Here is a 26318-nt window from a genome sequence, read left to right on the forward strand (position 1 = left end):
GCGGCGGGGCGGCTGTAAGCAGGAGGGCCGATGCCCCGTGGCCCGAGGGCTCCTTCCAAGAGGAGCTCGGCTTGTGGCAGCAGGAGTGGTTCTATATCACCGCTCCGAAGGGCAGCAGGCAGAAGCTGCTGCCCGTATTCTGCTCGGGACCTCCACGACGGTTGAAGTCGTGGGTCAACCAAGGGCTCAACTGGGGGCCGTCAAAAGACGTGCCCCTATTGCAGGGCCGGATTCGGGACCTCCAAACGAGGGAGATCGATCTGGTCGTGGTGATGCAGGTTATGCTGATTAGGCGTCTCCTGCCCTGCAAACGCCGTCCTCTCCGGCTATGGGAGTTTAATCCGGAGGGACCACGGATTCTCCAACACTTCATGGGTATGACACCCGTGGAGTTGTACAAATTGTTCTTCGGATCACGGGAGGTGTGTCCGGAATTGACCGAGGACGCCGGCCTAAGCTGCAATCGCCCGGATACTCAAGTAATAGCTTGGTGTTCGGACGTACCATTTGTTTGCCTTTCTACAATTCGCCTTTTAACCCATTGTCCTTTAACATGAGTGGATAGCGCAAGCGAAGCTGATAATGTGTCCGGCCCCCCTCCCAGAGACCGCGTCGGATCCCATGCTGGTCAGGATGCTGGAGGCTGCGCCCTCAGAAGAAGGCGAAGGGGGAAATAGGGGAGCTACCGCCTCGCCCAAGGAGGCTCTTGAAAAAGGGGGGATCGAGAATCCCTCCTTCCAGGGGGAGAAGAGGACCGCCTCCGAAGACCCGGAGGCCAAAGCCCCTAAGTGGGGGAAGAAATCGTCACCAGAGGGTCCTGCGTCCGGGGAGGTCCCGGCTGCACAGTCTCCCCTAAAGAATCAGCCCTCCAGCGAGCCGTGAGTAGAAAAAAGGGAGTTTGGTAATAAGAGACATCCCTATTTGTGCTTCTGAGGATAACCGAAGTTTTTACCTTGTAGTTCGGATCTCCGACCTTCTCAGATGAGCTCGTCTTCGGGGGACCTTCGTCCGAAGATGGTGGAGAGCGAGACGCCTCCGTCTGCTGCGCCGTCGGATAGGGCGGACGAGCCTGAAGTGTCATCACGGAGGGTATCCCCGAGCCCGGCAGAGCCGAAGAGTTCGGCGCCGACTAGAGTTCGGCCGGGGGAGCTGAAGGATCTACTTGAGAGGGCGTCCATCTCAGAAGATCACCATGCATTGATGAGTATGGTGATTGGAAGGATTTCGTCCGCCGAAAGCGGATTGCATAATGTCGTCAGGAGTTTGCTGGCGGGGTTTGAGGTACGTAAAAATGACACACCTTTTTGACAGTTTTGCACATAAAAGTGCGCCCTGTATAGATAGTAGCCCCTGAGACTCGGTAGGTTGTCGAAAGCGACAGCGTGCCGAGGATCAAAATTGTAGGTTTCAATTTTCGCCGTTCCTATGCGGTTGGCGGATCGTCCGGGGGCCAGCCGGACTGATGGAGTTGCTAAACTAACACGGCAACTCGATGTTGCGGATGCGGACATCGCGCTAGTCAACAGGCGACTTGATGAGTCGCAAGGTAAGTGTTTCTTTGCGGTCACTTGGTAAGGGAGCCGAAGCCCACTCCTTACAACATGTGTGTGAAATGCAGATGGTGTTGCTGCTGTGGAGAGCCTTCGGGCCGAACTTGCTCAAGCCAAGGAGCAAGCCAGAAGGAGTGATGCGGCTGCCTCGAGGGTGGCCAAGGAGTTAGAAGACGAAAGGGCTGCACACTGCCGAAGCAGGGAAGAGATGGCCAAAATGGTTGTGAAGTTAAAAGATGTTACCGACCGCAATGAGGCTCTTGAAAAGGAGCGCCTAGCGGCACGAGAAGACCTGGGGAAGGCCACCGCCGAAGCCAAGGATGCCCGTTCTGCCAAGCGGGCTATAAAGGAAGAGCTGCGCCAGGCCGGAGACATTGTGGCTGGCAAGCCTTTTCTGCTGCGCCGAAGGTTTACGGATCCAAAGTATGCTCAGCTTGGCCAGCTATGCGGTCCGGAGGATCCTTATATGGACTTAGCAGCGAGTGCGGCGGATGCCGTTGTGCACTTCCGAAGCCAAAAGGATCACAAGATGGAAGAGCTGTTTTGGTCTCAATTCCATAGTCCGGAGAGTTCACTTCCGCTGACCGACCGGTTGGCCGAGTGGGCTGAGCTGAATAGGTTGTCCTGGCTTGCCATGACGGATATCGTGACTCATGTCTGACCGGATAGGCCCAAGCCGAAGAGCTATTTTGGCTTATTGCAGCAATTTCTTGGGGCGGTGCCGCATATCAAGGCGATGAAGCGGTCGGCCTGCATAGAGGGTGCACGGATGGCACTCGCCCGTGTGAAGACACATTGGACAGAGATGGATGCCACCGCTGTTGCGACCCAGGGTTCGGACGAGAGCCGGTTACCCGCCAAGCACTATTTTGGGGAAGTTCTGCGTGGTGCTCGTGTAATAGAGTCGTAGTGCTCAAAAATGTCATGTTCAAATGAACGTTTTATTTTGTAAAAAAATGTTTATGATGTAAGCGCTTTTTATACTTGTGCGTTCAAGTATTGAAATATCTCCTATGCGGCCGTTTATGTATACATGTGTATAACCTGAAAGATGGCAGTCGTCGGCTTCAGCCCCCACGCACAAGGTGCGGGGGTGTTCGCAAAAATAGCGCATTTTCACACTTAATCCGACGTCTCGGTCCTGTGAAGGAGGTGGTAGCGTAGCAAACGAGGCAACCGGACTATAATGCTTTATCACTTTCACTTAGCCATGGGAGTTCGAGGGTGGGGCTATGATATAGCCCCTGGGGGCACCGCGCTCTCCGAATTCGAGGCGCGTATGTGCCTGACCGGGAAACGGTCCTTCGTCAAAGCGGAGGAATTCTAAACATTCCATTGGTCGATCGAGTGGTTGACCAGTCTCTCGCTGTATCATGACAGTCAGTTTTCGGCTTTCTCTACTGAGGTGCTCGCCCAGCCGAACTGGGGCACAATCGCAATAGTTCTCCTGGTGCCGCGTTAGCCGATGATACGGAACGTAAGGCAGCAAAACACAGGAGCCGGGCAAACCCAACATTTGACCAAAGACATGATTCGGAGCTGATGCATATAAGGCCTAACTCGAGACGCCGAACACTCCCGAAGGTGTTCGGTCTTTATAATAACGGGCAGAACAATGCCCTAAGCCCCTAGTGTCCAGGTACGGGCGAGGTCCTCTGACGCGGCCGATGCCAAAACGCCATTCTCCTCTCTGGTTATAATGAGAAACCAGGGGATTATAGCAACAAGAGACAGTAAGAAAGGTTTACGCAGGGTCTTAATCTGAAAAGAATCCTTGAAACGGGTCCCTACTACACGTCTGCGCCTGTGTCTCCGTTGTGCCGTATCCTAGACGGGTGTGCATGTTGTTCATCTGTAAAAAGAGAGGAACTTAGTTTGAAAAGAAATCGTGCGAAAAGTGCATAAAAAATTGAAATATTAATAAATTAATAAATCTTGAGCCTATATTAGCTCATTATTGCTTGTATGCACAGCCCCTTGTGAAGGGGTGTGCGGCTAGGGAGCCCCTAGCTTATTTATGCCGGACTCGTCTAGCCGTGTCCGGGGTCTTTGAATGACCCTTTTAATGAAATGATGCCACGTGGACCGAGCATTTTAAGTGTAAGAGACGCGTAATGTGGTATTGCGTTAAAGTGGACAAAAGCTTCACGTCCCAATAGTGCTTGATAGCTACTTTTAAATGGGGCGACATGAAAGATTAGCTTTGCGCGTCGGAAGTTGTCGGGTGACCCGAACACAACTTCTAGTAGTAAGGAGCCTGTGCACTTGGCGTAAGGGCCTGGCGCCACTCCTTTGAAGGAAGTGCGGCTATGTCGAATTTTAGTAAGGTCTATCCCCAACTTGCGGATTGTGTCCGGATATAGCAGGTTTAAATCGCTGCCGCCGTCCATCAGGACTTGTGTAAATTGCAGTCCGTCGATTATAGGATCCAATATCAGAGCAGTCCATCCTGCGTTTCGAATACTTCTGGAATAATCCATGTGGTCAAAAGTGATTGGTTTTGACATCCAATCTCGAGGTTCCGCTGGGGTGGACCGTGCGACACCTATCTTAGCGGGTGCCGCATTGTTTTTCCGTACTATCACATGAAGTGAGTTTACTGCTTTGACTTCTTGTGGGAAAGTCTTTTGTTTTCCGGTGCTCTGCTGGTGGGGTTCGTCATCATCCTCGCTTGGCGCGTCGAGCCCCGATTGTTTAAAAACCCAACAATCTCGGTGGGTGTGGTTTGCAGGCCTTCCAGAGGTACTGTGGATTTGACATATCCGATCCAAAATTTTGTTTAAGTTGGATAGCTCATCACTGTTGTCCTTAAGAGGCAGTGTTTTATTGTTTGGCCGCGAGCTTTTGAATCCGGCGTTGACCGCCGTGTTCTTTGGGCTTTTTTCTTTATTCCGGCGCTGATCTTTTCTGCGCCGTGATTTTCCGTTTCCATCTCTGATCTCGGATGTACTCGGGTCGCTGGTGCTGCATCTTGCTAGCCAGCTGTCTTGCCCCGCGCAAAAGCGGGTCATGAGGCTTGTTAGCGCGGCCATTGTCCTCGGCTTCTCTTGGCCGAGGTGTCTGGCGAGCCATTCGTCTCCGACATTGTGTTTAAAAGCTGCTAAGGCTTCAGCGTTCGGACAGTCGACTATTTGGTTCTTTTTGGTAAGGAACCTATTCCAGAATTTGTGTGCTGACTTTCCGGGCTGTTGAGTTATATTACTTAGATCGTCTGCATCCGGAGGGCGGACATAAGTCCCTTGAAAATTTGCTCTAAACGTGTCCTCAAGCTCTTCCCAACTTCCAACAGTGTTTTCTGGGAGGCTTTTGAGCCAATGCCGAGCTGGCCCTTTGAGCTTGAGGGGTAGATATTTTATGGCGTGGAGATCATCTCCTCTAGCCATGTGTATGTGTAGTATGTAATCCTCTATCCAGACTCTGGGGTCTGTTGTTCCGTCGTATGCCTCTATGTTTATGGGTTTGAACCCTGCTGGAAATTCATGATCCAGCACCTCATCGGTGAAACATAGTGGGTGTGCGGCGCCCCTGTATTTGGGTGTGCCGCTGTCTTCGAACACTTGGCGTGTTGGGTTGCTACCTGGGGCCCTCTTTTTTGGCCCGTAAATGGACCTGGCTGGGCCATCTGTTTTCCCAGGATCATGAGTCGGCTTGCGTGCGGCGCCGCTTGTCGCTTTTGGCCTGTCATCTGGCCGTCTATCCGGCCAGGCGGCCTCTTTGTTTTTTGACTGTGGGGGCTCTATGGATTCCTCATCAAATTCTGGCAGCAGCTTGCGCTTCGGGTAGCTCTTTGTTTGGTGGCCATTGCCATATTTGTCTGCAGTCTTGACTACTTTGCTCCACCTCATTCTGAGTATGTCTTCCGCTGTTTTGAGCTTCCGTTTTTCCTTCTTCAGACTTCTTGCAGTGGCGACAAGTCTTTTGTGAATGTTCTTATGCTCCGGTGGTGTGTCCGGCGTGAGATCGTCTAGACTGTTGGTTTCGCTGGGCATGGATTGATTATCCAATTCGTCCTGTTCGGACGGTTGCTTGGTTGTCCACTGGTTTGCCCTGCTCTATTGCTGGGTCATTAGGAATGTTGTTTTTGTCGAGGCGGGACTTAGGGCGGCGTCTGCGTCGCCGTTTTTGTTGTTTGTCGGCGGGATTATCCTTTGCCGCGCCCCGTTGTTCCTCGTTATCGCTTCCTTTTGGGGTGTCCACCATATATACGTCATGTGTTGGGGTGGCCTTCCAGTGCTCAGTGAGCGCTGGTTCTTGATCGTCTCCGGCATCGTTGTCCATACCGTCAATGTTTTCGGAGTCGTAGTCTAGCATGTCGGTTAGATCGTCGACAGTGGCTACAAAGTGGGTGGTGGGTGGGCTTTGAATTTCTTCGTCGTCCGCATCCCAACCATCCTGGCCGTAGTCCGGCCAGGGCTCTCCGGATAGCGAGAGATGCTTTAGCGATTTCAGGATGTCGCCAAAGGGTGAGTGCTGAAAGATGTCTGTCGGTGTCAAAACCGGCGGATCTCGGGTAGGGGGTCCCGAACTGTGCGTCTAGGCGGATGGTAACAGGAGACAAGGGATACGATGTTTTTACCCAGGTTCGGGCCCTCTCGATGGAAGTAAAACCCTACTCCTGCTTGATTGATATTGATGATATGGGTAGTACAAGAGTGGATCTACCACGAGATCAAGGAGGCTAAACCCTAGAAGCTAGCCTATGGTATGATTGTTGTAATGGTTGTTCGTCCTACGGACTAAAACCCTCCAGTTTATATAGACACCGGGGAAGGCTAGGGTTACACAGAGTCGGTTACAATGGTAGGAGATCTACATATCCGTATCGCCAAGCTTGCCTTCCACGCCAAGGAAAGTCCCATCCGGACACGGGACGAAGTCTTCAATCTTGTATCTTCATAGTCTTGGAGTCCGGCTGACGATGATAGTCCGGCTGTCCGGACACCCCCTAGTCCAGGACTCCCTCAGTAGCCCCTGAACCAGGCTTCAATGATGATGAGTCCGGAGCGCATATTGTTCGGCATTGCAAGGCGGGTTCCTCCTCCGAATAATTCATAGAAGATTGTGAACACCAGGATAGTGTCCGGCTCTGCAAAATAAATTCCACATTCCACCGTAGAGAGAATAATATGTACACAAGTTCAATCTGCTTACGTATTTTGTGGCATGACGTCACACCACTACCAAGCCTTTACTTGAATTGTTTTTACTATACCACCTCAGCGCGTTTAGCGAAGCGGTTTCCTTGGCACGTCTTGTCGAAGCAGAGATCGTGTTCCCCTTATTCCGGGATTCTCATCAATACGGACGTGGGTAACCCAACCGCGCCATTGATGGTGGCGCTTGGGAGATAAGTGAGTTTTACTAGGCCGGTGGGGACGCATAGTCTTCGTCCGCCCATATATAAGGGGATAAAGATCCACCCTTTTTTACCTACGCCTTCTTCCTCCTTTGCTTATCCATCTCCGCGCACTCGAGCTCCAGCGCCCAAGCCCGCACATCTCGTCTCAACCTTCTCCAGTCATGTCCGGAGCGGGAGGAAAGTGGATGGCCTCCTCCGTTACGGAGGGGCACATCGAGAAACTGCGCAGCGCCGGATATCTGTCCAGCGACATCGCGCACCGGCTGCCCGACAAGGGGCAGCTCATCCCCACCCCAGGCCCCATGAGAGGGTCGTATTCCTTCCCCACTTCCTCCGCGGACTGGGCTTTCCACTTCACCCCTTTGTCCGGGGGCTCATGTTCTACTACGGCCTGGATTTCCATGATCTGGCGCCGAACTTCATCCTCAACATCTCGGCGTTTATCGTCGTGCGCGAGGCCTTCCTCTGCATCCAGCCCCACTTCGGCTTGTGGCTCAAGACCTTCAATGTCAAGCCGAAGGTGGTGAAGGGCACTCAAGCGGAGTGCGGAGGCTCCATGTTGGGCAAGATGCCCAACGTCATCTGGCTCGAAGGGGCCTTCGTGGAGTCCTTCAAGGGGTGGAAATCAGGGTGGTTCTACATCACCGAGCCGCGCGGCCCTAAGTAGGCGGCGGCCCCCGAGTTCAGATCTGGTATCCCTATGCAGCTCACCTCCTGGAAAGAGAAGGGCTTGCTATGGGGTAGTTCGGAGGAGCTGGCAGGACTCCAGTCCTGTCTCCAGACCCTGGTGAACAAGAAGCTTAGGCTCGTCAATGTGATCCAGGTCATGCTCGTCCGCCGGATTCTCCCTTGCCAACAACGGGCTTTTAATTGGTGGGAGTTCGATCCGGCACAGCACCAGGCCTTGAGCGGGCTCTTCGACACGACGTACAAAGCCGCCTGGAGGGTGCTGTTCAAGGGCGGAGAAGCCCCCGTGTCCGCGACGGAAGACCGCGGATTCAGCACCAAGCGCCCGGCCGGCGAGGTAAGTGAGGGAGTCCTGGACTAGGGGGTGTCCGGACAGCCGGACTATCATCGTCAGCCGGACTCCAAAGACTATGAAGATACAAGATTGAAGACTTCGTCCCGTGTCCGGATGGGACTTTCCTTGGCGTGGAAGGCAAGCTTGGCGATACGGATATGTAGATCTCCTACCATTGTAACCGACTCTGTGTAACCCTAGCCCTCCCCGGTGTCTCTATAAACCGGAGGGTTCTAGTCCGTAGGACGAACAACCATTACAACAATCATACCATAGGCTAGCTTCTAGGGTTTAGCCTCCTTGATCTCATGGTAGATCCACTCTTGTACTACCCATATCATCAATATCAATCAAGCAGGAGTAGGGTTTTACCTCCATCGAGAGGGCCCGAACCTGGGTAAAAACATCGTGTCCCTTGTCTCCTGTTACCATCCGCCTAGATGCACAGTTCGGGACCCCCTACCCGAGATCCGCCGGTTTTGACACCGACATTGGTGCTTTCATTGAGAGTTCCTCTGTGTCGTCACCGATAGGCTTGATGGCTTCTTCAATCAACAACAACGCGGTCCTGGGTGAGACTTTTCTCCCCGGACAGATCTTCGTATTCGGTGGCTTCGCACTGCGGGCCAACTCACTTGGCCATCTGGAGCAGATCGAAAGCTACGCCCCTGGCCATCAGGTCAGATTTGGGAGCCTAAACTTCACGGCGGATATCCGCGGAGACTTGATCTTCGATGGATCCGAGCCACAGCCGAGCGTGCCGCACTGTCACGATGGGAATGATCTAGCTCTACCGCCGGACAGTACCTTGGAGGCCGCACACGAATCCGCTCCGACCCATAGTCCGGAGCCGATCGCGCAGATCGAGGACGGGTGGCTGGACACCGCCTCGGGGGCTGCAACTTCTGTGGCGATAGAGCCGAACACTGACCTTGTCCCCTATAAAGCTCGTGACTCCAAGGTGCCGGACTCCCCGCCGGACTCCGAACCTCCTGCGCCCCTGCCAATCGAATCCGATTGGGCGCCGATCATGGAGTTCACCGCTACGGGCATCTTTCAGCACTCACCCTTTGGCGACATCCTAAATTCCCTAAAGCATCTCTCGCTATCCGGAGAGCCCTGGCCGGACTACGGCCAGGATGGTTGGGACGCGGACGACGAAGAAATTCAAAGCCCACCCACCACCCACTTTGTAGCCACTGTCGACGATCTAACCGACATGCTAGACTACGACTCCGATGACATCGACGGTATGGACGACGATGCCGGAGATGATCAAGATCCAGCGCTCACCGAACACTGGAAGGCCACCCCAACCCATGACGTATATATGGTGGACACCCCAAAAGGAAGCGATAACGAGGAACAACGGGGCGCGGCAAAGGATAATCCTGCCGACAAACTGCCAAAACAGCGACGTAGACGCCGTCCTAAGTCCCGCCTCGACAAAAACAGCACTCCTAATGACCCAGCAATAGAGCAGGGCAAACGAGTGGACAACGAACATGCAACCAAGCAACCGTCCGAACAGGACGAATCGGATAATCAATCCATGCCCGGTGAAACCAACAGTCCAGACGACCTCACGCCGGACACACCACCGGAGCATAAGAACCTTCACACAAGACTAGTCGCCACTGCAAGAAGTCTAAAGAAGTCAAAATGGAAGCTCAAAACAGCGGAAGACATACTCAGAATGAGGTGGAGCAAAGTACTCAAGACCGCGGACAAATATGGCAATGGCCACCAAACAAAGAGCTACCCGAAGCGCAAGCTGCTGCCAGAATTCGACGAGGAAGCCATAGAGCCCCCGCAGTCAAAGAACAAAGAGGCCACCTGGCCGGATAGACGGCCAGATGACAGGCCAAAAGCGACAAGCGGCGCCGCACACAAGCCAACTCATGATCCTGGGAAAACAGATGGCCCAGCCAGGTCCATTTACGGGCCAAAAAATAGGGCCCCGGGAAGCAACACAACATGCCAAGTGTTCGAAGACAGCGGCACACCCAAATACAGGGGCGCCGCACACCCACTATGTTTCACCGATGAGGTGCTGGATCATGAATTTCCAGCAGGGTTCAAACCCATAAACATAGAGGCATACGACGGAACAATAGACCCTGGAGTCTGGATAGAGGATTACATACTACACATACACATGGCTAGAGGAGATGATCTCCACGCCATAAAATATCTACCCCTCAAGCTCAAAGGGCCAGCTCGGCATTGGCTCAAAAGCCTCCCAGAAAACACTGTTGGAAGTTGGGAAGAGCTTGAGGACGCGTTTAGAGCAAATTTTCAAGGGACTTATGTCCACCCTCCGGATATAGATGATCTAAGTCACATAACTCAACAGCCCGGAGAGTCAGCGCGCAAATTCTAGAATAGGTTCCTTACCAAAAAGAACCAAATAGTCGACTGTCCGGACGCTGAAGCCTTAGCAGCTTTCAAACACAACGTCCGAGACGAATGGCTCGCCAGACACCTCGGCCAAGAGAAGCCGAGGACAATGGCCGCGCTAACAAGCCTCATGACCCGCTTTTGCGCGGGGGAAGACAGCTGGCTAGCAAGATGCAGCACCAGCGACCCGAGTACATCCGAGATCATAGATGGAAATGGAAAATCACGGCGCAGAAAAGATTAGCGCCGGAATAAAGAAAAAAGCCCAAAGAACACGGCGGTCAACACCGGATTCGAAAGCTCGCGGCAACACAATAAAACACTGCCTATTAAGGACAACAGTGATGAGCTATCCAACTTAAACAAAATTTTGGATCGGATATGTCAAATCCACAGTACCTCCGGAAGGCCTGCAAACCACACCCACCGAGATTGTTGGGTTTTTAAACAATCGGGCAGACTCAACGTCGAACACAAGGGGCTCGATGCGCCAAGCGAGGACGATAACGAACCCCACCAGCAGAGCACCGGAAAACAAAAGACTTTCCCACAAGAAGTCAAAGCAGTAAACTCACTTAATGTGATAGTACGGAAAAACAATGCGGCGCCCGTTAAGATAGGTGTCGCACGGTCCACCCCAGCGGAACCTCGAGGTTGGATGTCAAAACCAATCACTTTTGACCACCTGGATTCCTCTAGAAGTATTCGAAACGCAGAATGGACTGCTTTGATATTGGATCCCATAATCGACGGACTGCAATTTACACAAGTCCTGATGGACGGCGGCAGCGATTTAAACCTGCTATATCCGAACACAATCCGCAAGTTAGGGATACACCTTACTAAAATTCGACATAGCCGCACTTCCTTTAAAGGAGTGACGCTAGGCCCTTACGCCAAGTGCATAGGCTCCTTATTACTATAAGTTGTGTTCGGGTCACCTGACAACTTCCGACGCGAAAAGCTAACCTTTCATGTCGCCCCATTCAAAAGTAGCTATCAAGCACTATTGGGACGTGAAGCTTTTGTCCGCTTTAACGCAATACCACATTACGCGTCTCTTACACTTAAAATGCCCGGTCCACGTGGCATCATTTCATTGAAAGGGTCATTCAAAGACCCCGGACACGGTTAGACGAGTCCGGCATAAATAAGCTAGGGGCTCCCTAGCCGCACACCCCTTCACAAGGGGTTGTGCATATAAGCAATAATGAGCTAATATAGGCTCAGCTTTATTAATTTATTAATATTACAATTTTTTATGCACTCTTCACACGGTTTCCTTTCAAACTAAGTTCCTCTCTTTTTACAGATGAACAACGTGCACACCCGTCCAGGATACGGCACAACGGAGACACAGGCGCAGACGTGCAGTAGGGACCCGTTGCAAGGATTCTTTTTAGATTAAGACCCTGCGTAAACCTTTTTTTACTGTCTCTTGTTGCTATAATCCCCTGGTTTTTCATGATAACCAGAGAGGAGACTGACGTTTTGGCATCAGCCGCGTCAGAGGACCTCGCCCGTACCTGGACACTAGGGGCTTAGGGCATTGTTCTGCCCGTTATTATAAAGACCGAACACCTTAGGGAGTGTTCGGCGTCTCGAGTTAGGCCTTATATGCATCAGCTTCGAATCATGTCTTTGGTCAAATGTTGGGTTTGCCCGGCTCCTGTGTTTTGCTGCCTTACGTTCCGTATCATCGGCTAACGCGGCACCAGGAGAACTACTGCGATTGTGCCCCAGTTCGGCTGGGCGAGCACCTCAGTAGAGAAAGCCAAAAACTGACTGTCATGATACAGCGAGAGACTGGTCAACCACTCGATCGACCAATGGAATGTTTAGAATTCCTCCGCTTTGACGAAGGACCGTTTCCCGGTCTGTCACATCCCTAGTTCTGACAATGCCTAGTGCATGTATTAGAGTGTTACATCATGTTTAAATTTCATTTAAACCTGAGATGGGGATTGACTAAGCCCTAGCACCAAATGAATTCAACTAGGGTCAAAATAAAACCTTTTTCATTGAACTCAAAATGTCCTCTAAAAATGTTCAACATTTCTGGTTTGAGGTGGAAGCATCTACCAAAAATGGTTTATATTTTTGTAGGACATATTTGGTCACTGAATTAAATCATATAGTATTTTCATTTGGGCATTTAAATGCTATTAAATATTTCAAATGCTCAAATAATCATAAACTAAAATGTTTACTGTTGGATATATTCTAAACAGTAGCCATGATTAGTTTCATGATTTTTGAAAGTGTCTGAGTATTTTTAATAAAGCCCTAAATTTACAGAATAATAGAAAACTGAGATAATTAGAAAAAGAGAGAGAGAGAAGGAGGTTACCTGGCCTTACCGTGCAGCCCACCAGAGCCTGGCCCAGCTCCATCTGGCCGGCCCAGCCCACCTCCTCCCCCTTGTCCTCTTCCTCCTCTGCCAGGAGGACGAACAGAGGCGAGGCGTGGCGCGCGCCCGAGAGGCCTCGGTCACCTCCTGCTTCCCCCCTGGCCACCTCCTGCCTGGTTGCCTCCCTCCTCGACGCCCGGAGACGCCATGCACTCCCCCTCGCCCCCTGCACCTCTCCTCTCTCCCCCTGGACCCCATTCCCTCCTCTGCTTCCCTCTCGCGCACACCACCGAGCGGAGCTCGCCGTCATCGTCGCCGTACCCATGGCCACCACCACCCCTTCTCCTCCCCGACGTGCTCCTGAGCTCCGCAGTGCCTCCCTCGACCTCCCCGTCGGCTCACGCGACCGGAGAAGCCCCGAAGCGCCGTCCCGACGCTTTTCCCCTCCTCGGCCACCGAGGACCGCCGCTGTCGATTCGCCGCCTCCGACGCCTCCCCGAGCTCCCCGAGACCGCCGACGAACTCCCCGTGAGCTCCTCTTCTCTTCCCCTCACTCCCCGCACCTGATTTCGTTCCCTAGCTCCTTCTTCCACCACGGCCGAAGCTCGCCGCCGCCGTGCCTCGTCGCCGTCGTGGCCAGAGCCACTGGAGCTCCCACCTGAGTGCACCATCGTGCTCAGAACGTCTCCACGAGCCCGTAGCGCCCACCAACCCCTCCTCCCATGCACCATAGCGCCGAACCCGCCGTTGCCCGAACTCCGGCCGCCGCCACGAGCTCGACTCCGGCGAGCCCGCTCCACCCCAGCTCCTCCCACTTGCACTACCAGACGCGCGCGACCCCCAGCTACGCGTAGGACCAATCCGCCGTCCAAATGGTCGCCTGTGGGCGAAACCCGACGCGCTCCGCCGCCACTGACCTCACCGGCGACGAGCCGTCGGCCTAACCCCGGTCTAGTTAACCACTAATGACCCAACTAACCCTCCCCAGAGCCACTGACGTATGGGCCCCACGCCCTTAGTTAATTTTTATTATTTTCTGTTAAGTGTTAACCTAACCACCATGGGCCCACACGTCAGCTTTGACCGTGCTGACGTGTCTGTTGACCCGGCCCCACCTGTCATTGGCACTATCCAGCCCCAGTCACTGACCAGTGGACCCCACTGGTCAGGTTTGACCTGGACCCGCCTAGTTGACCTGCTGACATCAGCATGACCTAGTGCTGACGCAATAAATCATTTTCTGGATTTATTATAATTCTGAAAATTCCAGAAAATGCCTAAAACTTCTAAAATTCATAGAAATTCAACCGTAACTCCAAATTAAATAATTTATATATGAAAAATTATCAGAAAAATTCAAGGAATCCATCTGTACCATTTTCATGCATGTTAGAACAACTTATCACTACTGTTTAGGACAAATGAAGTGAATGGCATTTGAATAATCACATATGGAGTTTGAATTTGAATCTTGTATTCAAACCAACTTCATTTAATCTGTTGCTAGTTGCATTAGCCCAAAACACATTCATTTTGCCATGTCATGATCATGCATCATATTGTGCATTGCATTGATTGTGTTCCCTTCTGTGTTGCCGGTATTTGTCCCCTCTCGATAGACGTGATACCGATGATGTGACCGTTGACACTGATGAAGACTCAATGTTATCTTCAGAAGTGCCAGGCAAGCAAAACCCCCTTGTTCATTCTGATACAATCCCACTCTCTCGCTCCTGCTCTCTTTTACTGCATTAGGACAACACCGATTCAACTGTTACATGCTGCGGTAGTTGAACCCCTTTTATCCTCTGCATGACCTGTCATTGCCACAGTAAATAGATGAAACCCACTAGCATGAGTAGGAGTTGTTTGAGCCCTGTTGTGCCTACTCATTCATGTTTGTTTGTCATGCCTGCTACTGCTTAGAGTTGAGTCAGGTCTGATTCATCGGGGGTGAATTAGAGGTGTGTGAACATGTCCTACTGTGTGTGAGCTAAGTGTGTGAACACGATTTGGTAAAGGTAGCGGTGAGAGGCCATGTAGGAGTACATGGTGGGTTGTCTCATTGCAGCCGTCCTCAGGAACTGAGTTCTGTGTTTGTGATCCATGATTCAGTTACTACCATACATTGGGCCCTGAAATATGACCTCGCTCGACTTCTTATTCACCCTTGTCCTCTGTCCAGGAGTTGCAAGTAGTTTCTGGTGTTTGTAGCTTACTGGAGGCCGTGGACAGCGCTGACCGTAGGGGTGGGCTATGATGCGGTAGGTACGTGGCACGGTGTACCGGATGCCCGTTTGGTATCTCGGGAACCCTGTTCACATCGTTTGGGGCTGTGAGCGAAACTCCGGACGGATCTCCTCATGGATGGAACCCGAATAGGCGATAAACCTGGACTAGAGACTTAGGTGTTTAGGTAGGTCGTGGTCTACACCCACGTCGGCTTTCGCTTGAAGTCTGCCGAGCACATGTCGTGTGCAGACGCTATGTGGTGGAAACATGTATGAAGAAGTACACCCCTGCAGGGTTAACATCATCTATTCGAATAGCCGTGTCCGCGGAAAAGGACTTCTGGGTTGCTTATATCAGTTCATAGACAAGTGAAAGTGGATACTCTAAAATACGCAAGATAAGCGTGAGTGCTATGGATGGCGTTCTCGTAGGGAGACGGGAGCGGATCCATAGTGGTGTATTGATATGGTGAATATGTGGACTCGTGTGCGCCACCTCAAAAGAGTCGCTTGCAGTCATAGTTTAGGATAGCCACCGAGTCAAAGCTGGCTTGCTGCAGTTAAACCCCACTATCCCCTTGTTGAAAATGATGCATATGTAGTTAGTTCTGATGTAAGTCTTGCTGAGTACATTTGTACTCACGTTTGCCCCTTTTATGTTTTTGCAGAGAGACTTCAGTCTCACTAGTAGTTCCGCGTGGACTTCGACGTTTAGCTTGATACCTCAGCTACGATCTTGTGCCCTCGGCAGGATCTGATAGATAGTCAGGCTTCTCAGCCTTTTCATTTATAGATGTCTGTACTCAGACATGATAGCTTCCGCTTGTGCTTTGACTTGTATGCTCTGATTGTTGGGTCGTGAGACCCACGTTTGTAATGTCTCGCTCCTCGGAGCCTATTGAATAAACTACTTGAGTCGTAGAGTCATTTTGTGATGCCATGTTGTATTTGCACATATCGAGCATATTGTGTGTATGCTATTGAAATGCTTGGTATGTGTGGGATCTGACCATCTAGTTGTTTATCTTTAGTAGCCTCTCTTACGAGGAAATGTCTCCTAGTGTTTCACTGAGCCATGGTAGCTTGCTACTGCTCCGGAACACTTAGGCTGGCCGGCATGTGTCCTTCTTCGTTCCTGTGTCTGTCCCTTCGGGGAAATGTCACGCGATGAATACCGGAGTCCTGTTAGCCCGCTACAGCCCGGTTCACCGGAGTCCTGCTAGCCCAGTGCTACAGCCTGGGTTCACTCGCTGATGACCGACACGTTCGATGCTGGGTCATGGATGCCTGTCCCTGTAAGTTTGTGCCACTTTGGGTTTATGACTAGCCATGTCAGCCCGGGCTCCTTATCATATGGATGCTAGCGACACTGTCATATACGTGTGCCAAAAGGCGCAAACGGTCCCGGGCAAAGGTAAGGCGACACCCGTGGGAATACCGTGCGTGAGGCCGCAAAGTGATATGAGGTGTTACATGCTAGATCAATGTGGCATTGAGTCGGGGTCCTGACAGCGTTGGTATCAGAGCTTGACTGCATGTAGGATTACCAAGCCAAACTGGTCGAAGTTGAGTCTAGAAATTCTTTAGTTATATAAGGGAATTGATTGTGGGATGGAACGTAAGGCTCTTTTTACTCCTTATACCTTATGCCTTCTGATCTAAGTCATCTTATCTTTCCTGCGGGGATTAAGAACTAGGCTATCTCTTCTTTCTATCAGGATCACGTGTTACTAATCCGTAGACTTATAGATTGTTGGAAGCCTCGTTTCAGTTTCTACTACTTCTGTATGTTAATTGTTGATCTCGAAATCTTGATATTGTGCTTCTGAGTGGTTATGCCACCATTTTTGTGAATGTCTCAAATCTTTTCTGAGCATTTACAGCCGTTATGCTGTCCGAGTCATCCCAGGTTTCTAAGTAGTTTGATGCATTTGCAAATCCTTTCTTCCCGTTTCAATGTTCCCATGGGCCAGATTAACCACACTAATCAGTGAGTTGAGGTACTCCGTTACCTTGACATATATGTTGGAAATATTATTATGACCCTAGGTGTCTCAGGGGATCATCTAGTGGTCTAGCCATGATTTGTGTCCTAGTGTGATGATTCTGGCCTTTATTCTCAAAAGCATCCTGTGATGCCATTTAGTTAGTAGGTATTCTATTCCTGGGTTCTTAAACCCGATATTCACCCTACTTACATCATGTTGATAGTGTTGCTAGTTCCTTTAGTATATTAGTAACCTTTGCGATAGTCCTCGAGGTCCGTGGTATATCCTTCTTCCAATTACCATGAACCATTCTTGGCAGGGGTTCTTCTGAACCAAAAGATGACAACAAGAGTGCTCTCGATGAGTTCTCCATTCATAAATCGTGACTCTGCCAGTTCTACCTTTCTGCATGGGTTATCCGGAAGAAATATGTTGAACTTCGTTCGACATGCTAATCCATGCATCCACAACTCAGAAAATCATATGTTCTTTTGAGTTGTCCCATCTTAGTTGTTTCTGACCCTCGCCTATCAATTGATAGTCAAGAGTATGCGTGCATTCGTTCGTCAATGCCTATTACCCTTGTGGTCCGCCAAGCCATTCTATTTTAGAATGAATAGGAGAAACAAACTCCAGTACCTCATCCATATCTAGGATTGGGTCAAAGTAGTTGTATTCCGCAGATCAAATGCCAATCCAGCTTTTGGTTCTGTTCTACCTTGGAGTATTACCCCCTTCATGTCAGAATTGTCATGAGAACTGCACCAACTTTCATGAATTTTTACGTAGTAATACTTCTCACCATCATTAGTCATTCCTCGGCCATCGTGTTGATGCAACCGGAATACCGACAAATGAATTGTGATGTGTGAAATCAATACTCCCAGCAACCTCGTTGCTTGGTAGTTAAGGGACAATAATTTCATTCTTAGCGTGTTGGTTTTTGAATCATCCTTCTAAGACTGATCGTGCTACCTAGTCCTCATTTCGGTGCACCCTTCGATTGATGAGTTAGGATCTTGTCAAGTCCTCACTCATTTGATCATATCGTCTTGCCCTCAAAAGCGAGATTGTTCTCGAGCTTAGTAACATATCGGTGGTTCGTGATTTTTCGAATATCTTCTCGAAAGTATCACCAGGCTGTCACCTGACTGTTATGTTGAGCTCGTGATCAAGTTGGTTTCTTGTGAACCACCTTCTCTCCAAGAATCGGTGTTATATATCCCTGAGCTAGTTGGTTAAGCTAGACAACAACTTGGAGAGGTGGAAGATAAAAGCTTGCCTGACTTAGTTCGTTCCAAAGGGATATTCTTGTGTAGTGTGTGTTGAAGAAAGATGATATCTTCATCGATTGGTCCTTGTGATCAGTTGCTGGACCTATTGTCTTATCAATCCTTTGATTTGAGTGTGGGCTATCGTCAAATCAAATCAGTACCAACGATGCTCGTAATGTTGTCTTATTCGTGGTTGATCCCTCGAGCATACACCATTACATCTTTGGTCTGACCAATGCTATCACCGTGTTCACTTAACTATGGAATTCCTTTTAAAAGGAAACCTAGATGAATTGTTGTTGAGCCCATTGACAACATCCTTATCTCCTCCATGATTTTGTTGAACATTAAGTTAGTGTTGGAAACTTTTGAAAGCATTTGTTCATGCTAGCTCATGAAGCATATGTTTGGAGGAAGGTAGTGACTTCCTTTAATTCATGTGCATCTGATGCAAGTTGCCGCCGTGGATTCGAGAAAGTCAATGTTGTTTCCTTTGGAATCATCCCAAATCAGTCATGCATACGTGCGAAAGTATTCTGTGGTTCGGAGACTTGCAACCTCCATTCCATATGTGTTCCGTAGCACCCCAAGCCACTGACTGATTTGTTCGAGAAAAGGAGTTAAGTGTTAATCCATGGTAATGCACAAGACTTCGATACCCTCGTTGATGGTTCCCCCTCCTGAACTTGGTAGTGTTTTATTGTAAGACTACCATGTGGGCATGCTTGTCTGGGACAACGTGTTCACATGTTTGTAGCAGAACCAGCTCATGTTTTGGAGCTTGCTATCGTAGTTCATTCCCCGAGAATCTCGCAACGTCATCTCGTCGATTTGTGTTGCAAACTTCCGTTTTTCTTCCTAGACTCGATGAGTCTGGAATATCCTGACACCAACCAGATCTGAATCTCAGGCAGATATGATGGTTGGAATATTTCCCAAGAATTATAATATTGGTCGCGGGATAACCGGTAAAGTGGATGTCGTGGCCAACACACCCAGCCGGAAGACCTGTTATTATAATATCTTGATTGATGAAGTTGGCCACCTCCCCATAGGGATTTCGTAGGATTTACTCCCTAGTTACCCCTATGGATTTCTGTGTTCCGAAGTCCGACCTTTTACTTGATGTTCTAGTTATCAAACCGTATCTATGAATGGGATACACTAGCACATCAAGGAGAACATTAGAAGCGGAGTGCTAAATGTCTCTCGGTCGATCATCCAGATTTTGTTTCCTTGGCCTCGCTAGGATGAAATCTGAGTTGATGTTATCTTCCTATGCATCTGCATCATCCATCGTTGTTCATCATGGTGGTATGTTGTGTTGCCAGGATCCTTGACACGGATGTTGGTAAAACCTTGATGAATATGGAAATGCTCAAGTTCTTGAGAGCACGCACAAGCGCTAGGTGTTATCATCGGCACTAACTGGGTTTGCTCTCAGTTTCCTCGGCAATGCTATGACCTCTTCAAACAGTGAATTCACTCCCTATTGTTGGGTTCTTCCCCAGTTACCAGAATCATTCCTAGCATTTGCATTTTGTTCCTAGCTTGCACCGCCAATGTGCCATTCTACCATGGGTCTCTTCCATTTCCGGTGATAAGCAAATTCATCCATTACGTTGTCTTCAACAAGGTAATCCACATCATCCAAGTCCGAGTATGCCATTCTACCGACCCCCTCCAAACGATCGCTCAAGAATTGCCTTAGGCTGGTTTAAAGAGTTTCAATGATCTCTGAATCAAAAGTAATTCTTTTTGCCACTTAAGGGGATATCTCTACGAGTCACCTTCCCTAAGGTGTATCGTTGTGGTATCATGGCAACTCAACTCCTCGCTACGTTGACAACCGATTACCACCTTCTTAAGTGTATAATTGTTGTCCACCTAGTGAACCTTCGTCATCCGTTTCTTTCCACCCCTCTTGATGTGTATCTCGTGTCTCAACCCGAGAGATGGTCCTATGTCTCATTCCGTGAGTTGTTCGATCTTCAAGAAGATCGACCCTTCTAGAGTCTCCTTCTTCCCTCCATGTCATGTTGGCAGGATTTCTCAGAGCAAGACATCAAGACAATGATGGTGAATGAATCAACGTTCAACTGAAGTGCACCCTGGATCGTGAAGATTGTACTAGTTGCGTTTACCCTTCACCTTACCCTACGCTTGAATCTCGAGACGAGATTCTTGTTTAGTGGGGGTGAGTTGTCACATCCCTAGTTCTGACAATGCCTAGTGCATGTATTAGAGTGTTACATCATGTTTAAATTTCATTTAAACCTGAGATGGGGATTGACTAAGCCCTAGCACCAAATGAATTCAACTAGGGTCAAAATAAAACCTTTTTCATTGAACTCAAAATGTCCTCTAAAAATGTTCAACATTTCTGGTTTGAGGTGGAAGCATCTACCAAAAATGGTTTATATTTTTGCAGGACATATTTGGTCACTGAATTAAATCATATAGTATTTTCATTTGGGCATTTAAATGCTATTAAATATTTCAAATGCTCAAATAATCATAAACTAAAATGTTTACTGTTGGATATATTCTAAACAGTAGCCATGATTAGTTTCATGATTTTTGAAAGTGTCTGAGTATTTTTAAAAAAACCCTAAATTTACAGAATAATAGAAAACTGAGATAATTAGAAAAAGAGAGAGAGAGAAGGAGGTTACCTGGCCTTACCGTGCAGCCCACCAGAGCCTGGCCCAGCTCCATCTGGCCGGCCCAGCCCACCTCCTCCCCCTTGTCCTCTTCCTCCTCTGCCAGGAGGACGAACAGAGGCGAGGCGTGGCGCGCGCCCGAGAGGCCTCGGCCACCTCCTGCTTCCCCCCCTGGCCACCTCCTGCCTGGTTGCCTCCCTCCTCGACGCCCGGAGACGCCATGCACTCCCCCTCGCCCCCTGCACCTCTCCTCTCTCCCCCTGGACCCCATTCCCTCCTCTGCTTCCCTCTCGCGCACACCACCGAGCGGAGCTCGCCGTCATCGTCGCCGTACCCATGGCCACCACCACCCCTTCTCCTCCCCGACGTGCTCCTGAGCTCCGCAGTGCCTCCCTCGACCTCCCCGTCGGCTCACGCGACCGGAGAAGCCCCGAAGCGCCGTCCTGATGCTTTTCCCCTCCTCGGCCACCGAGGACCGCCGCTGTCGATTCGCCGCCTCCGACGCCTCCCCGAGCTCCCCGAGACCGCCGACGAACTCCCCGTGAGCTCCTCTTCTCTTCCCCTCACTCCCCGCACCTGATTTCGTTCCCTAGCTCCTTCTTCCACCACGGCCGAAGCTCGCCGCCGCCGTGCCTCGTCGCCGTCGTGGCCAGAGCCACTGGAGCTCCCACCCGAGTGCACCATCGTGCTCAGAACGTCTCCACGAGCCCGTAGCGCCCACCAACCCCTCCTCCCATGCACCATAGCGCCGAACCCGCCGTTGCCCGAACTCCGGCCACCGCCACGAGCTCGACTCCGGCGAGCCCGCTCCACCCCAGCTCCTCCCACTTGCACTACCAGACGCGCGCGACCCCCAGCTACGCGTAGGACCAATCCGCCGTCCAAATGGTCGCCTGTGGGCGAAACCCGACGCGCTCCGCCGCCACTGACCTCGCCGGCGACGAGCCGTCGGCCTAACCCCGGTCTAGTTAACCACTAATGACCCAACTAACCCTCCCCAGAGCCACTGACGTATGGGCCCCACGCCCTTAGTTAATTTTTATTATTTTCTGTTAAGTGTTAACCTAACCACCATGGGCCCACACGTCAGCTTTGACCGTGCTGACGTGTCTGTTGACCCGGCCCCACCTGTCATTGGCACTATCCAGCCCCAGTCACTGACCAGTGGACCCCACTGGTCAGGTTTGACCTGGACCCGCCTAGTTGACCTGCTGACATCAGCATGACCTAGTGCTGACGCAATAAATCATTTTCTGGATTTATTATAATTCTGAAAATTCCAGAAAATGCCTAAAACTTCTAAAATTCATAGAAATTCAACCGTAACTCCAAATTAAATAATTTATATATGAAAAATTATCAGAAAAATTCAAGGAATCCATCTGTACCATTTTCATGCATGTTAGAACAACTTATCACTACTGTTTAGGACAAATGAAGTGAATGGCATTTGAATAATCACATATGGAGTTTGAATTTGAATCTTGTATTCAAACCAACTTCATTTAATCTGTTGCTAGTTGCATTAGCCCAAAACACATTCATTTTGCCATGTCATGATCATGCATCATATTGTGCATTGCATTGATTGTGTTCCCTTCTGTGTTGCCGGTATTTGTCCCCTCTCGATAGACGTGATACCGATGATGTGACCGTTGACACTGATGAAGACTCAATGTTATCTTCAGAAGTGCCAGGCAAGCAAAACCCCCTTGTTCATTCCGATACAATCCCACTCTCTCGCTCCTGCTCTCTTTTACTGCATTAGGACAACACCGATTCAACTGTTACATGCTGTGGTAGTTGAACCCCTTTTATCCTCTGCATGACCTGTCATTGCCACAGTAAATAGATGAAACCCACTAGCATGAGTAGGAGTTGTTTGAGCCCTGTTGTGCCTACTCATTCATGTTTGTTTGTCATGCCTGCTACTGCTTAGAGTTGAGTCAGGTCTGATTCATCGAGGGTGAATTAGAGGTGTGTGAACATGTCCTACTGTGTGTGAGCTAAGTGTGTGAACACGATTTGGTAAAGGTAGCGGTGAGAGGCCATGTAGGAGTACATGGTGGGTTGTCTCATTGCAGTCGTCCTCAGGAACTGAGTTCTGTGTTTGTGATCCATGATTCAGTTACTACCATACATTGGGCCCTGAAATATGACCCCACTCGACTTATTATTCACCCTTGTCCTCTGTCCAGGAGTTGCAAGTAGTTTCTGGTGTTTGTAGCTTACTGGAGGCCGTGGACAGCGCTGACCGTAGGGGTGGGCTGTGATGCGGTAGTTACGTGGCACGGTGTACCGGATGCCCGTTTGGTATCTCGGGAACCCTGTTCACATCGTTTGGGGCTGTGAGCGAAACTCCGGCCGATCTCCTCATGGATGGAACCCGAATAGGCGATAAACCTGGACTAGAGACTTAGGTGTTTAGGTAGGTCGTGGTCTACACCCACGTCGGCTTTCGCTTGAAGTCTGCCGAGCACATGTCGTGTGCAGACGCTAAGTGGTGGAAACATGTATGAAGAAGTACACCCCTGCAGGGTTAACATCATCTATTCGAATAGCCGTGTCCGCGGAAAAGGACTTCTGGGTTGCTTATATCAGTTCATAGACAAGTGAAAGTGGATACTCTAAAATACGCAAGATAAGCGTGAGTGCTATGGATGGCGTTCTCATAGGGAGACGGGAGCGGATCCATAGTGGTGTATTGATATGGTGAATATGTGGACTCGTGTGCGCCACCTCAAAAGAGTCGCTTGCAGTCATAGTTTAGGATAGCCACCGAGTCAAAGCTGGCTTGCTGCAGTTAAACCCCACTATCCCCTTGTTGAAAATGATGCATATGTAGTTAGTTCTGATGTAAGTCTTGCTGAGTACATTTGTACTCACGTTTGCCCCTTTTATGTTTTTGCAGAGAGACTTCAGTCTCACTAGTAGTTCCGCGTGGACTTCGACGTTTAGCTTGATACCTCAGCTACGATCTTGTGCCCTCGGCAGGATCTGATAGATAGTCAGGCTTATCAGCCTTTTCATTTATAGATGTCTGTACTCAGACATGATAGCTTCCGCTTGTGCTTTGACTTGTATGCTCTGATTGTTGGGTCGTGAGACCCACGTTTGTAATGTCTAGCTCCTCGGAGCCTATTGAATAAACTACTTGAGTCGTAGAGTCATTTTGTGATGCCATGTTGTATTTGCACATATCGAGCATATTGTGTGTATGCTATTGAAATGCTTGGTATGTGTGGGATCTGACCATCTAGTTGTTTATCTTTAGTAGCCTCTCTTACGGGGAAATGTCTCCTAGTGTTTCACTGAGCCATGGTAGCTTGCTACTGCTCCGGAACACTTAGGCTGGCCGGCATGTGTCCTTCTTCGTTCCTGTGTCTGTCCCTTCGGGGAAATGTCACGCGATGAATACCGGAGTCCTGTTAGCCCGCTACAGCCCGGTTCACCGGAGTCCTGCTAGCCCAGTGCTACAGCCTGGGTTCACTCGCTGATGACCGACACGTTCGATGCTGGGTCATGGATGCCTGTCCCTGTAAGTTTGTGCCACTTTGGGTTTACGACTAGCCATGTCAGCCCGGGCTCCTTATCATATGGATGCTAGCGACACTGTCATATACGTGTGCCAAAAGGCGCAAACGGTCCCGGGCAAAGGTAAGGCGACACCCGTGGGAATACCGTGCGTGAGGCCGCAAAGTGATATGAGGTGTTACATGCTAGATCAATGTGGCATTGAGTCGGGGTCCTGACACGGTCAGGCACATACGCGCCCCGAATTCGGAGAGTGCGGTGCCCCCAGGGGCTATATCGTAGCCCCACCCTCGAACTCCAATGGCTAAGTGAAAGTGATAATGCATTATAGTCCGGTTGCCTCGTTTGCTACGCTACCACCTCCTTCACAGGACCGAGACATCGGATTAAGTGTGAAAATGCGCTATTTTTGCGAACACCCCCGCACCTTGTGCGTGGGGGCTGAAGCCGACGACTGCCATCTTTCAGGTTATACACACGTATACATAAACGGCCGCATAGGAGATATTTCAATACTTGAACGCACAAGTATAACAAGCGCTTACATCATAAACATTGTTTTACAACATAAAACGTTCATTTGAACGTGACATTTTTTTAGCACTGCGACTCTATTATACGAGCACCACGCAGAACTTCCCCAAAATAGTGCTCGGCGGGTAACCGGCTATCGTCCGAACCCTGGGTCGCAACAGCGGTGGCATCCATCTCCGTCCAATGTGTCTTCACACGGGCGAGGGCCATCCGTGCACCCTCAATGCAGGCCGACCGCTTCATCGCCTGGATATGCGGCACCGCCCCGAGGAACTGCTGCAATAAGCCAAAATAGCCCTTCGGCTTAGGCCTATCTAGCCAGACATGAGTCACGATATCCGTCATTGCAAGCCCGGACAACCTATTTAGCTCAGCCCAGTTGGCCAACCGGTCGGTCAGCGGAAGTGAACGCTCCGGACTATGGAATTAAGACCAAAACAGCTCTTCCGTCTTGTGATCCTTCTGGCTTAGAAAGTGCACAACGGCATCCGCCGCAATTGCCGCTAAGTCCATATACGGATCCTCTGGACCCCACAGCTGGCCAAGTTGAGCGTACTTTGGATCCGTAAACCTTCGGCGCAGCAGAAAGGGCTTGCCAGCTACAATGTCTCCGGCTTGGCGCAGCTCCTCCTTTATAGCCCGCATTGCAGAGCGGGCATCTTTGGCTTCGGCGGTGGCCTTCCCCAGGTCTTCTCGCTCCGCTAGGCGCTCCTTTTCAAGAACCTCATTGCGGTCGGTAGCATCTTTTAATTTCACAGCCATTTCGGCCATCTCTTCCCTGCTTCGGCAGTGTGCAGCCCTTTCGGCTTCTAACTCCTCGGCCGCCCTCGAGGCCGCCGCATTACTCCTTCTGGCTTTCTCCTTGGCTTGAGCAAGTTCGGCCCGAAGGCTCTCCACAGCAGCGGCACCATCTGCAGTTCACACACATGTTGTAAGGAGTGGGCTTCGGCTCCCTTACTAAGTGACCGCAAAGAAACACTTACCTTGCGACTCATCAAGTCGCCTGTTGACTAGCGCGATGTCCGCATCCGCAACGCCGAGTTGCCGCTTTAGTTCAGCAACTCCATCAGTCCGGCTGGCCCCCGGACGATCTGCCACCTGCATAGGAACGGCGAAAATTGAAACCTACGATTTTGACCATCGGTACGCTGTCGCTTTCGACAACCTACCGATTCTCAGGGGCTACTATCTATACAGGGCGCACTTTATGTGTAAAACTGTCAAAAGGTGTGTCATTTCTACATACCTCAAACCCCGCCAGCAAACTCCTGACGGCATTATGCAATCCGCTTTCAGCGGACGAAATCCTTCCAATCACCATACTCATCAATGCATGGTGATCTTCTGAGACGGACACCCTCTCAAGTAGATCTTTCAGCTCCCCCGGCCGAACTCTATTCGGCGCCGAACTCTT

This window comes from Triticum dicoccoides, chromosome 2B, assembly GCF_002162155.2.
Source record: "Triticum dicoccoides isolate Atlit2015 ecotype Zavitan chromosome 2B, WEW_v2.0, whole genome shotgun sequence".
NCBI lineage: Eukaryota > Viridiplantae > Streptophyta > Magnoliopsida > Poales > Poaceae > Triticum > Triticum dicoccoides.